Genomic DNA, 9,564 nt, shown 5'->3' on the forward strand with positions numbered 1-9,564 from the left:
CGTCTTCTTTCCCAGCGGCCGCCACGTAGAACGTGGTCGGAGGTCGGGGTTAGCAATTGGCATATCCGAACTGCTGGAGCCAGTGCCTCGTAATGCATGTAGCAGAACAGGGAGATACGGGACGAGGGACTCGGTAAAGATACATATCAAGGTTGCAGTCGTCATTGCCAGTGCTATTCGGCTTTTTTCGAAATATTTAATAGGGCCGAATGACGTGTGCTTGTCACGTTTCTTTGATTCATTGATAAATAAGCGAAAATATAAGTCGAGAAAAAATCCGCCGCTTTTCCGGGAGCGGGACTCGAACCCACACCTCCGCATAACCGGTGCGGTGCGTTCGCCATTACGCTATCCCCACAGCGGCTTCGCTCTCGACTTTGAAGCGGGGGTTTATATTTACAAGAGCTCTGAGGCCGGTCAACTAGCGCCGCCCCTCGACTACCGCGGGAGACGTAGAACGTCTTCCTTCCCAGCGGCCGCCACGTAGAAGGTGGTCGGTATATATATATATATATATATATATATATATATATATATATATATATATATATATATATATATATATATATATATATATAACAGTATAGGGCTTGGCACCTGAATAGTATATTACATTAAAATCACCACGACAAACATCTAATACGACGTTTCGGCTGGGGTCCAGCCTTGAACAAAATGCTCGCCGGGTGGGATCCGAACCCAAGTATATGTATATATATATATATATATATATATATATATATATATATATATATATATATATATATATATATATATATATATATATATATATATATATATATATATATATATTCTCCACTTTCATTCTTACCTAAGTCTTTATCTGTTTCAATCACCTACCACATCCTCCCTTTGCTTTCCGAGGTTTTCTTGACTGCCAACTCTTATTTCTGTGTTATTTTCAAACGAGCCCCTCATTTCCAATTCTGATTCGCTACATGCATAGCGAGGGCCTCTGTTCTGGCAGTCTTGGTGCCATAGAAAGCTTAAGAGGGTTCAACGCTGGCCGACCACTCTCAACATGTCGTAGACACTCGAGTCACGGCCCGGGGGTCGAGTCACGGCCCTTCACCCCGAGTGGTCCGAGTGGCGCTGGCTGCCATCCCCAAGTGCAGGAAACAAAAATACCTTAACATAAATACCCGAGAAAGTGGAGGGGAAACAGCCCCGCCGGTAGCGTAGTGGTTATCGCATCAGACCGGTATTCTGGAGGTCGTGGGTTCGGGTCCCACCCAGCGGGCATTTTTTCACCACTTTCTTTCTGACTCAAAAAATTCTTAATTTCTTTCTATGACCCACCACAACCTCCCCTTTGCTTTCCGAGGTTTTCTTGACTGCCAACCCTTATTTTCTGTCTTATTTCACCGAGCCCCTCATTTCCCATTTTCGGATTCGCTATATGCTTAGCGAGGGCCTCTGTTCTGGCAGTCTTGGTGCCAAAGAAAGCTTAAGATGGTTCAACGCTGGTCGACCACTCTCGACATGTCGTAGACACTCGAGTCACGGCCCGGGGGTCGAGTCACGGCCCTTCACCCCGAGTGGTCCGAGTGGCGCTGGCTACCACCCCCAAGTGCAGGAAACAAAAATACCTTAACATAAATACCCGAGAAAATGGAGGGGAAACAGCCCCGCCGGTAGCGTAGTGGTTATCGCACCAGACCAGTATTCTGGGGGTCGTGGGTTCAGATCCCACCCGGCGGGCATTTTTCACCACTTTCTTTCTGACTCAAAAAATTCTTAATTTCTTTCTATGATCCACCACAACCACCCCTTTGCTTTCCGAGGTTTTCTTGACTGCCAACCCTTATTTTCTGTCTTATTTCACCGAGCTCCTCATTTCCCATTTTCTGATTCGCCATATATATATATATATATATATATATATATATATATACAAACAGTGTGATCAAAGTTATGTTGACAGGTTTTTAAAAACATAGCCGCTTAGGTTTACATGAAGGCCACCTCTACAGTGAGGTTATCTGCCCTGGGGGACACATAATTAGGAGGTAATTATGGGTGTAGGTGGCTTAATTAAATAAATTTGATTAATTAACTTTTTCGTAGCTCCAGTAACCAGGCATGTTTGTATTGGAAAGTTAGGCGCAATCATGTTTCTTTCTAAGCAGTTTCAATTGGCAGAATTCTTCTAGCGCATCCGTAGTCCGAGATATCAAACGGCGAATTTTAATTGTCGTTCGCATGACTACACATGCAAAACAGTCTGCACCGGCGCAAAGCTCGTCCCATCTTTGACGTGCCTGCTGTGTCCGGTGTTTAGTTCGACAAAGGGGTGTAAGCAGAGGAAAAAGTGATAACTGGCCCCCATTTATTTTTGGCTGTTGTTATCGCAATCTGCAGTACTCGGAACCACTATCGAAACTCAGAACAAAATGAAGGAGCTATGCGCCGTTCTTGCCTTCTAGGCATGCGTAATCATGCGAACGGCAATTAAACATCGCCATTTGATATCTCGGGCTAAGGATGCGCTAGAAGAATTCTGCCAATTGAAACTGCGGAAAAACATGATTGCGCCTAACTTTCCAATACAAACAGGCCTGGTTACTGCAGCCACTAAAAAGTTTATTAACCAATTTTATTTAATTGCGCCACCTACATCAATAATTGCTTACTAAATATGCGTCCCCCTGGGCGCATAACCTCACTGCAGAGGAGGTCTTCGCGTAAACCTAAGTGCCTATTTTTAAAAAAACCTGTCGACTGATCGCCCTGTGTATATATATATATATATATATATATATATATATATATATATATATGGCGGATCAGGAAAGGGAAAATGAGGGGCTCAGCGAATTAAGTCAGAATAGGGGTTGGCAGTCAAGAAGACCTCGTGGGATATGTATATATTGTAGCGTTGATTATGGACGCGATTGATGTAATTGTCACAGGCAACCATGCAAGGACAATTCCCCGTTGGGGATATTCGGCTTGATGCACGCCCGACGACGAGGAGGCAGAAGCATCGCTTGGGCACGGGCCGATCGAGTATCGCGTCGGACTTAGCTTGCTGAGCACGAAGAACCTCGGCTTCTCCGCAGCTCTAACTGCTCGTTAGTGGTCCAATAAACCACGCTTCAGTTTGGTGGAGCGTGCGGGTTCGTTCCCAGCGTGACTCTACCTTCGCATCGCAAGACTCCGATACCACATCCTGGAGTTACGGAGCAGACGGCTACAGCCCGTGATGCAGCTGAACACCGACCGGGACATGGCACCTTCCTCACCGCAGCCCATCATGTGTTCGGGTGTGCTTTGGCAGCGAGACCCCCCTAACTTCGATGGAACGGATGACAACGACGTGGAGGAGTGGCTGTCGCAGTACGAGCGAGTGAGCACGCACAACAGATGGGACGATCGCATGAAGCTTAATGACGTTGAGTTTCATTTGGACCACCTAGCGAAGAAGTGGTTCCACAACAACGCAGCCACCAAGGATACCTGGGCTGAATTCAAAAACCGCATTGTCGAGGTCTTCGGCCGTCCCGCCGTGCGGAAGCTTCTTGCTGAGCAGCGTCTCCGCACACGAGCACAGCGTCCTGGAGAGACCTTCACCAGTTATATCGAGGATGTTGTGGACCTTTGCAACCGTGTTGATTCAGCTATGGCGGAAGCAGAGAAAATTAAGCACCTGATGAAAGGAATCGATGATGATGCTTTCCAGATGCTGTTAGCGAAAGATCTGCGAACCGTTGCTGACATTATCACCCAGTGCCGAAGCTACGAAGAACTCCGCAGACAGAGGGCGCTTACCCGGAGCTCTTCTGTCCAGGGAGAGCCGCTGTCGAGCTTGACGGTGGCGGGGGCCGACGCATCCTTGATGCGGCAGCTTCAACAGTTTGTTCGCGAAGAAGTCGCTCGGCAAGTGTCACTTCTTACCCTGGAGCCTGGATCAACGATGCCACCGTCTGTTGCTGGCCCATCTCCTCGATACGCAGTGCCTCCGCAGCCTACCGAAGTGACTCCTTCCGTTGTCTCGCCGACGCTTCCGGCGCTTCGCCACATGATCAAGGAACAGGTGGCTGAGGCACTACCACCCACTCTGTATTATGCGCCCCTCACGTATGCCGAAGCCATGGGGAGACCAGTACAGCCAGCTGGGACGTCTTTTCGGGCCATGCCGCCAACCCCGCCACGCTCTGCGGTACACAGGAATCCGCCACCGGGGAATCCGTGGCGCACGGCTGATAATCGCCCCATCTGTTTCGCCTGCCGACTTCCAGGCCATGTGGCCCGTTACAGCCGCCGCCGCGTGTCCGCGATGAATGATGACGTTAGCCACACTTTTGGCTCTCCACACGGGTCTTCGCAGCTAATGACCGACGTGCACCCAGGTCGCCGTTACCTGCCTCCGGTTACGATTTCAGCCGTCGTGACGCCGATAGCCGCCGTTCAAGCTCCCCACGTCGCCGCTCACTATCGCCTATGCGACGTCGTTCAAGCCCAACTGAACAGGAAAACTAGCCGCCGCAGTTCCGGAGGCAAGAGCTGCGCGACTTTCGAACTGTAAAAGGCCTCCAAATGTAATCGACGTATCTGTTGAGGGTGTACGTACAGTCGCACTAGTCGACACAGGCGCAGCCGTTTCCGTCATTACCGCCGATATTTGCCGCTCGCTTAAAAAAGTTACGACGCCACTGCCGCAATTTTCGTTATGTACCGCAACTGCGCAACGTGTAAAACCTTTGGCAGCCTGCACGGCGCGTGTCACAATCCAGGACGTCGTGTACCCCGTCGAGTTCCTCGTGCTGCCATCCTGCTCCCATGACGTCATTTTAGGCTGGGACTTTTTATCTCGCAATCGCGCAATAATCGACTGTGCGCGTGCGCAAGTAGAATTTTATTCTCCGTTGGACGCGCCTTACGCCGACCTTCAGTCCACTGCCCCTGCAAAGCTCACTGTAGCCAACGACACGGACATTCCTCCACGCTCGGCTGCTCTCGTACCGCTCTGCTGCTCTTCCAATCCCGACGCACCTGTTGTTTTTACGCCGTCGCCCTTATTTGTCCACCGAAAATCGCTGTCCCTGCCATTCGCCCTACTGACAGTTCATGCTGGCACGAGCGCCATAGTAGTCAACAACGAGTCCTTGGAGCCCCTTCGTCTCTTGCACGGTGAGGTCCTTGGCTGCGTCGAAGTTGTTGAGCCACAGCTTGTCACCGCCGTACCAGACGACTTTTCGTCATGGGTTCCACTGGCTGGACTGAGTCCTGCCCCGTCAGCACCAGACCTGTCGCCTCCGGACATTGGCGCTTCGCTCGATCCTACCCTCAGATCAGACCAACGAGTGAGGCTCCTCGCTCTGCTATATCGGTTCCGCTCTTCTTTTGACGGCGCAAAGGCACCACTGGGCCGAACATCTGCAGTTGCTCACTCCATCGACACCGGATCGCATGCACCACTGCGCCAACGACCGTACCGTGTGTCGCCGAAGGAGCGCAGCACTATTGACGAAGAAGTGAACGATATGCTCAAGCGGGGAGTAATTCGGCCCTCCAACAGTTCCTGGGCGTCTCCCGTGGTGCTTGTAACGAAAAAGGACGGTTCCATCCGCTTTTGCGTAGATTATCGCCGTCTGAACAGCATAACGCGGAAGGATGTCTATCCTTTACCACGGATTGACGATGCCCTTGACAGTTTACAAGGCGCCGAGTTTTTTTCTTCCCTTGATCTGCGGTCTGGATATTGGCAGGTACCCATGGCGGAGGCCGATCGCGCGAAAACGGCGTTCATCACTCCTGACGGCCTGTATGAATTTAACGTCATGCCGTTTGGCCTGTGCAACGCTCCTGCCACGTTCGAGAGGATGATGGACACCATTTTGCGCGGCCTGAAGTGGAAAACGTGTCTATGTTATCTCGATGACAGTCGTTTTTTCTCCCGACTTCGACACTCATTTGAGGCGCCTGGAGCAGGTTTTGACTTGCCTTGCCAAAGCCAGATTGCAGCTCAACATGAAGAAATGCCACTTTGCGGCGCGAAAGTTGACCATACTGGGCCACGTTGTGTCGAAGGAGGGAATTCTTCCCGACGCCACCAATCTTCGCGCGGTCGCCGAGTTCCCTAATCCGACCACCATGAAGGCTCTACGGAGCTTTATTGGACTATGTTCGTATTTCCGCCGCTTTATTCGCAACTTTGCCGCCATAATTGCGCCCTTGACGGCGCTTCTCGGCAAGGAAAGTGGTATTGGTGCTTGGTCGAGGGATTGCGATGAAGCGTTCGCAAAGTTACGGCGACTCCTTACTTCCCCGCCTATTCTGCGATACTTTGACCCGACCGCGCCAACAGAAATCCACACGGATGCCAGCGGCGTCGGAATTGGTGCAGTGCTTGCCCAATGAAAAGCTGGTTTTGACGATTATGTCGTCGCTTATGCCAGTCGTACGCTCACAAAAGCTGAGTTAAATTGTTCGGTCACGGAAAAGGAGTGCTTGGCCATCGTATGGGCGCTTGCAAAATTTCAACCATATTTGTACGGTCGTCCTTTTGACGTTGTGACGGACCACCACGCGTTGTGTTGGTTGTCGTCGCTCAAAAACCCGTCTGGCCGCCTTGGTCGCTGGGCTCTGCGACTTCAAGATCATGACATCCGTGTGCTGTACCGTTCCGGCCGGAAGCATTCAGACGCTGACGCTCTGTCCCGCTCCCCCCTACCGGCGGAAGACTCGTGTTCCGTTTCTGTTGATGCCGGCCTGTCGTCCCTCGACATCACGGACATGCCAGACGAGCAGCTCAAGGACCCCTGGATTGCTTCGCTTATTGACTTTCTCTCTGGCGTGCCCTCTGCTCAAGAATCGCGTGCGCTGCGCCGCCAAGCTGCCCACTTTGCAGTCCGCGACGAAATGCTGTTCAGGCGCAACTACCAATCAGGAGGTCGCAAATGGATACTGGTAATACCTCGCCATTTGCGCACGGGCATATGCGCATCCTTCCACGCTGACCCCAGCTGCGCTCACGCCGGTGTGTTAAAAACGTATGAGCGGCTTCGCCTACGGTATTACTGGCGGGGAATGTACACGTTCGTCCGCAAGTACATCCGGTCATGCATCAACTGTCAGCGGCGCAAATACCCTCCTACTCCCGCGGCGGGCCCGCTGCAGCCATTGCCGTGCCCAGAAAGACCGTTCGATCGCATTGGGATAGACCTTTACGGTCCCCTTCCGTGCACAGCTGCTGGCAACCGTTGGGTCATTGTGGCAGTGGATCACCTTACGCGCTATGCAGAAACTGCTGCTCTAGCAACTGCCACGGCACGTGACGTCGCGTCCTTCCTGTTACGCCGCTTCATACTTCGCCATGGTGCCCCTCGAGAGCTGCTCAGTGACCGAGGTCGCGTCTTCCTGTCGGAAGTCATCGAAGCCCTCCTGTGGGAATGTCGAATTGTTCACCGAACTACGTCGTTTTTACCACCCGCAGACGAATGGTCTCACAGAACGATTTAACCGCACCTTGAGTGATATGCTTTCGATGTACGTGGCGTCGGACCATTCGGACTGGGACGTGATACTTCCCTTTGTCACGTACGCCTACAACACGGCCACGCAGACGACGACGGGATTCTCACCTTTTTTCCTGCTCTACGGACGGGAGCCGGCATGCACTCTTGACACAATTTTGCCGTATCGCCCAGATCAGACCGAGTTCGCAGCCATTTCGGAAATAGTCAAGCATGCCGAAGAGTGCCGTCAGCTCGCCCGCTCGCTCACATCTGAACACCAGCAACACCAGAAGCATAATCTCGACGCTTCCACCGCGGCTCCCACCTACAGGCCTGATTCACTTGTCTGGCTTTGGGTCCCATGCCCTACACCCGGTCTCTCACCGAAGCTTGTTGCAAAATATCATGGACCCTACAGAGTCGTCAAGCAAACTTCAGCAGTGAATTACCTCATCGAACCGGTTGCGCCCGCACCCGACCGTCGACACCGTGGACGCGAGATAGTTCACACCAACCGGCTGAAAGAGTATTACGATCCTGTGGTCTCCTCGGCACCTTGAGTCGCCAGGATGGCTCCTTTTCCACCGGGGGCGAATATTGTAGCGTTGATTATGGACGCGATTGATGTAATTGTCACAGGCAACCATGCAAGGACAATTCCCCGTTGGGGATATTCGGCTTGATGCACGCCCGACGACGAGGAGGCAGAAGCATCGCTTGGGCACGGGCCGATCGAGTATCTCGTCGGACTTAGCTTGCTGAGCACGAAGAACCTCGGCTTCTCGGCAGCTCTAACTGCTCGTTAGTGGTCCAATAAACCACGCTTCAATATATATATATATATATATATATATATATATATATATATATATATATATATATATATATATATATATATATATATATTGTGAGGGTCAATCTGTCCGATGCGCTATTGCCCACTTCAAGGAGACATGGATAAGGGCCCTTGTACTGTCGTGGCCAAGTCATCGTATACTTCGTCTGCTTCCGAGGACAATTATCGTCATCATGCCGTACCTCATCTATTCTTCATACCAATCCTCATCATCATTCCTGGGGCTGGAGTTTTTGGTTGCCGCTCAGAATAAACGCGCTGTTTCCACTGCCTCTGCGACGTGTCTTCTGGGTGACGGCTGCCCTTGACGTCTCCCTCAAGTGGTGGAGGTGCACCTCGGTCCCGTCCTCGGTCTTTCCCAGTCGCACACCTGGAGCTCCGTTCCGGTAGGCGCTTACCTATGAAGATGCAGCACGAGAGCGGGAACAGCCCCCCCCCCCACGGATCGTCGGCTGCTGTGCCTGCTGCGTTTACAATCACCAGCCACCAACGCGATCCGCCAGATTTTTCTGGCCGTTGAGGTGAGGATGTCGATGACTGGCTGGATAGCTATAATCGGGTCAGCAGCTTTAATCGGTGGGATGATGCATTCAAGCTTCGAATCGTCTCCTTCTCCCTCCACGAGGCAGCCGCAGCCGTGGTTCCGTAACAACGAACACACGATCACCGACTGGACCAAATTTACTCAGGAGCTACGAAAAAATTTCAGCACGCCGTCCATTCGCGCCGACTTAGCCAGACAAACGCTTGCCGCTCGCATTCAGCGCCCTGATGAGACATTCGCTTCCAACATTGAGGACGTCGTCGCCCTTTCTCGCCGTGTGGATGAAACCATGCCAGAGGCTGACAAGGTGCGTCATGTATTGAAGGGTATCGCTCCGTGTGCCTTTAACGCTTTGGCTGTGGAAAATCCTGCAAGCGTCAGTGATGTCCGCAAGACTTGTCAACGGCTGGACCAACTGCAGTCTATTCGCCTTCGCCAGGAGGCTTGCGCCTCTCGTTAATACGGGGACTCGGACCTGCGCAGCCTCATTCGCGCGATCATCCGCGAAGAACTGCAGCAACAGGACTCGCCTTGCTCGCCGCGTGACCATTGTCACACTAACGCGCCGGTGCTTCGAGATATTGTCAGGGAGGAGCTAACATCCATGACTGGATATTCACCTGCACGTTCTCCTCTTGCCACCGTCTGCACTCAGTCCTACTCGCCCACGACCCCTCCCTTGG

The 9,564-nt window shown here is 51.9% G+C and overlaps 1 non-coding gene across 1 annotated transcript; it reads left to right on the plus strand.

Moving 5' to 3' along the window:
• The first annotated feature begins 1,649 nt into the window (after positions 1-1,649).
• Positions 1,650-1,722, plus strand: Trnat-agu (transfer RNA threonine (anticodon AGU)). The gene has a single exon. It is a non-coding gene; the product is annotated as a tRNA-Thr (tRNA).
• Positions 1,723-9,564: the final 7,842 nt, after the last annotated feature.

The sequence above is a fragment of the Haemaphysalis longicornis genome, unplaced genomic scaffold (assembly GCF_048455015.1).
Source record: "Haemaphysalis longicornis isolate Haplotype H1 unplaced genomic scaffold, Haemaphysalis longicornis Haplotype H1 scaffold_153, whole genome shotgun sequence".
Classification (NCBI taxonomy): domain Eukaryota; kingdom Metazoa; phylum Arthropoda; class Arachnida; order Ixodida; family Ixodidae; genus Haemaphysalis; species Haemaphysalis longicornis.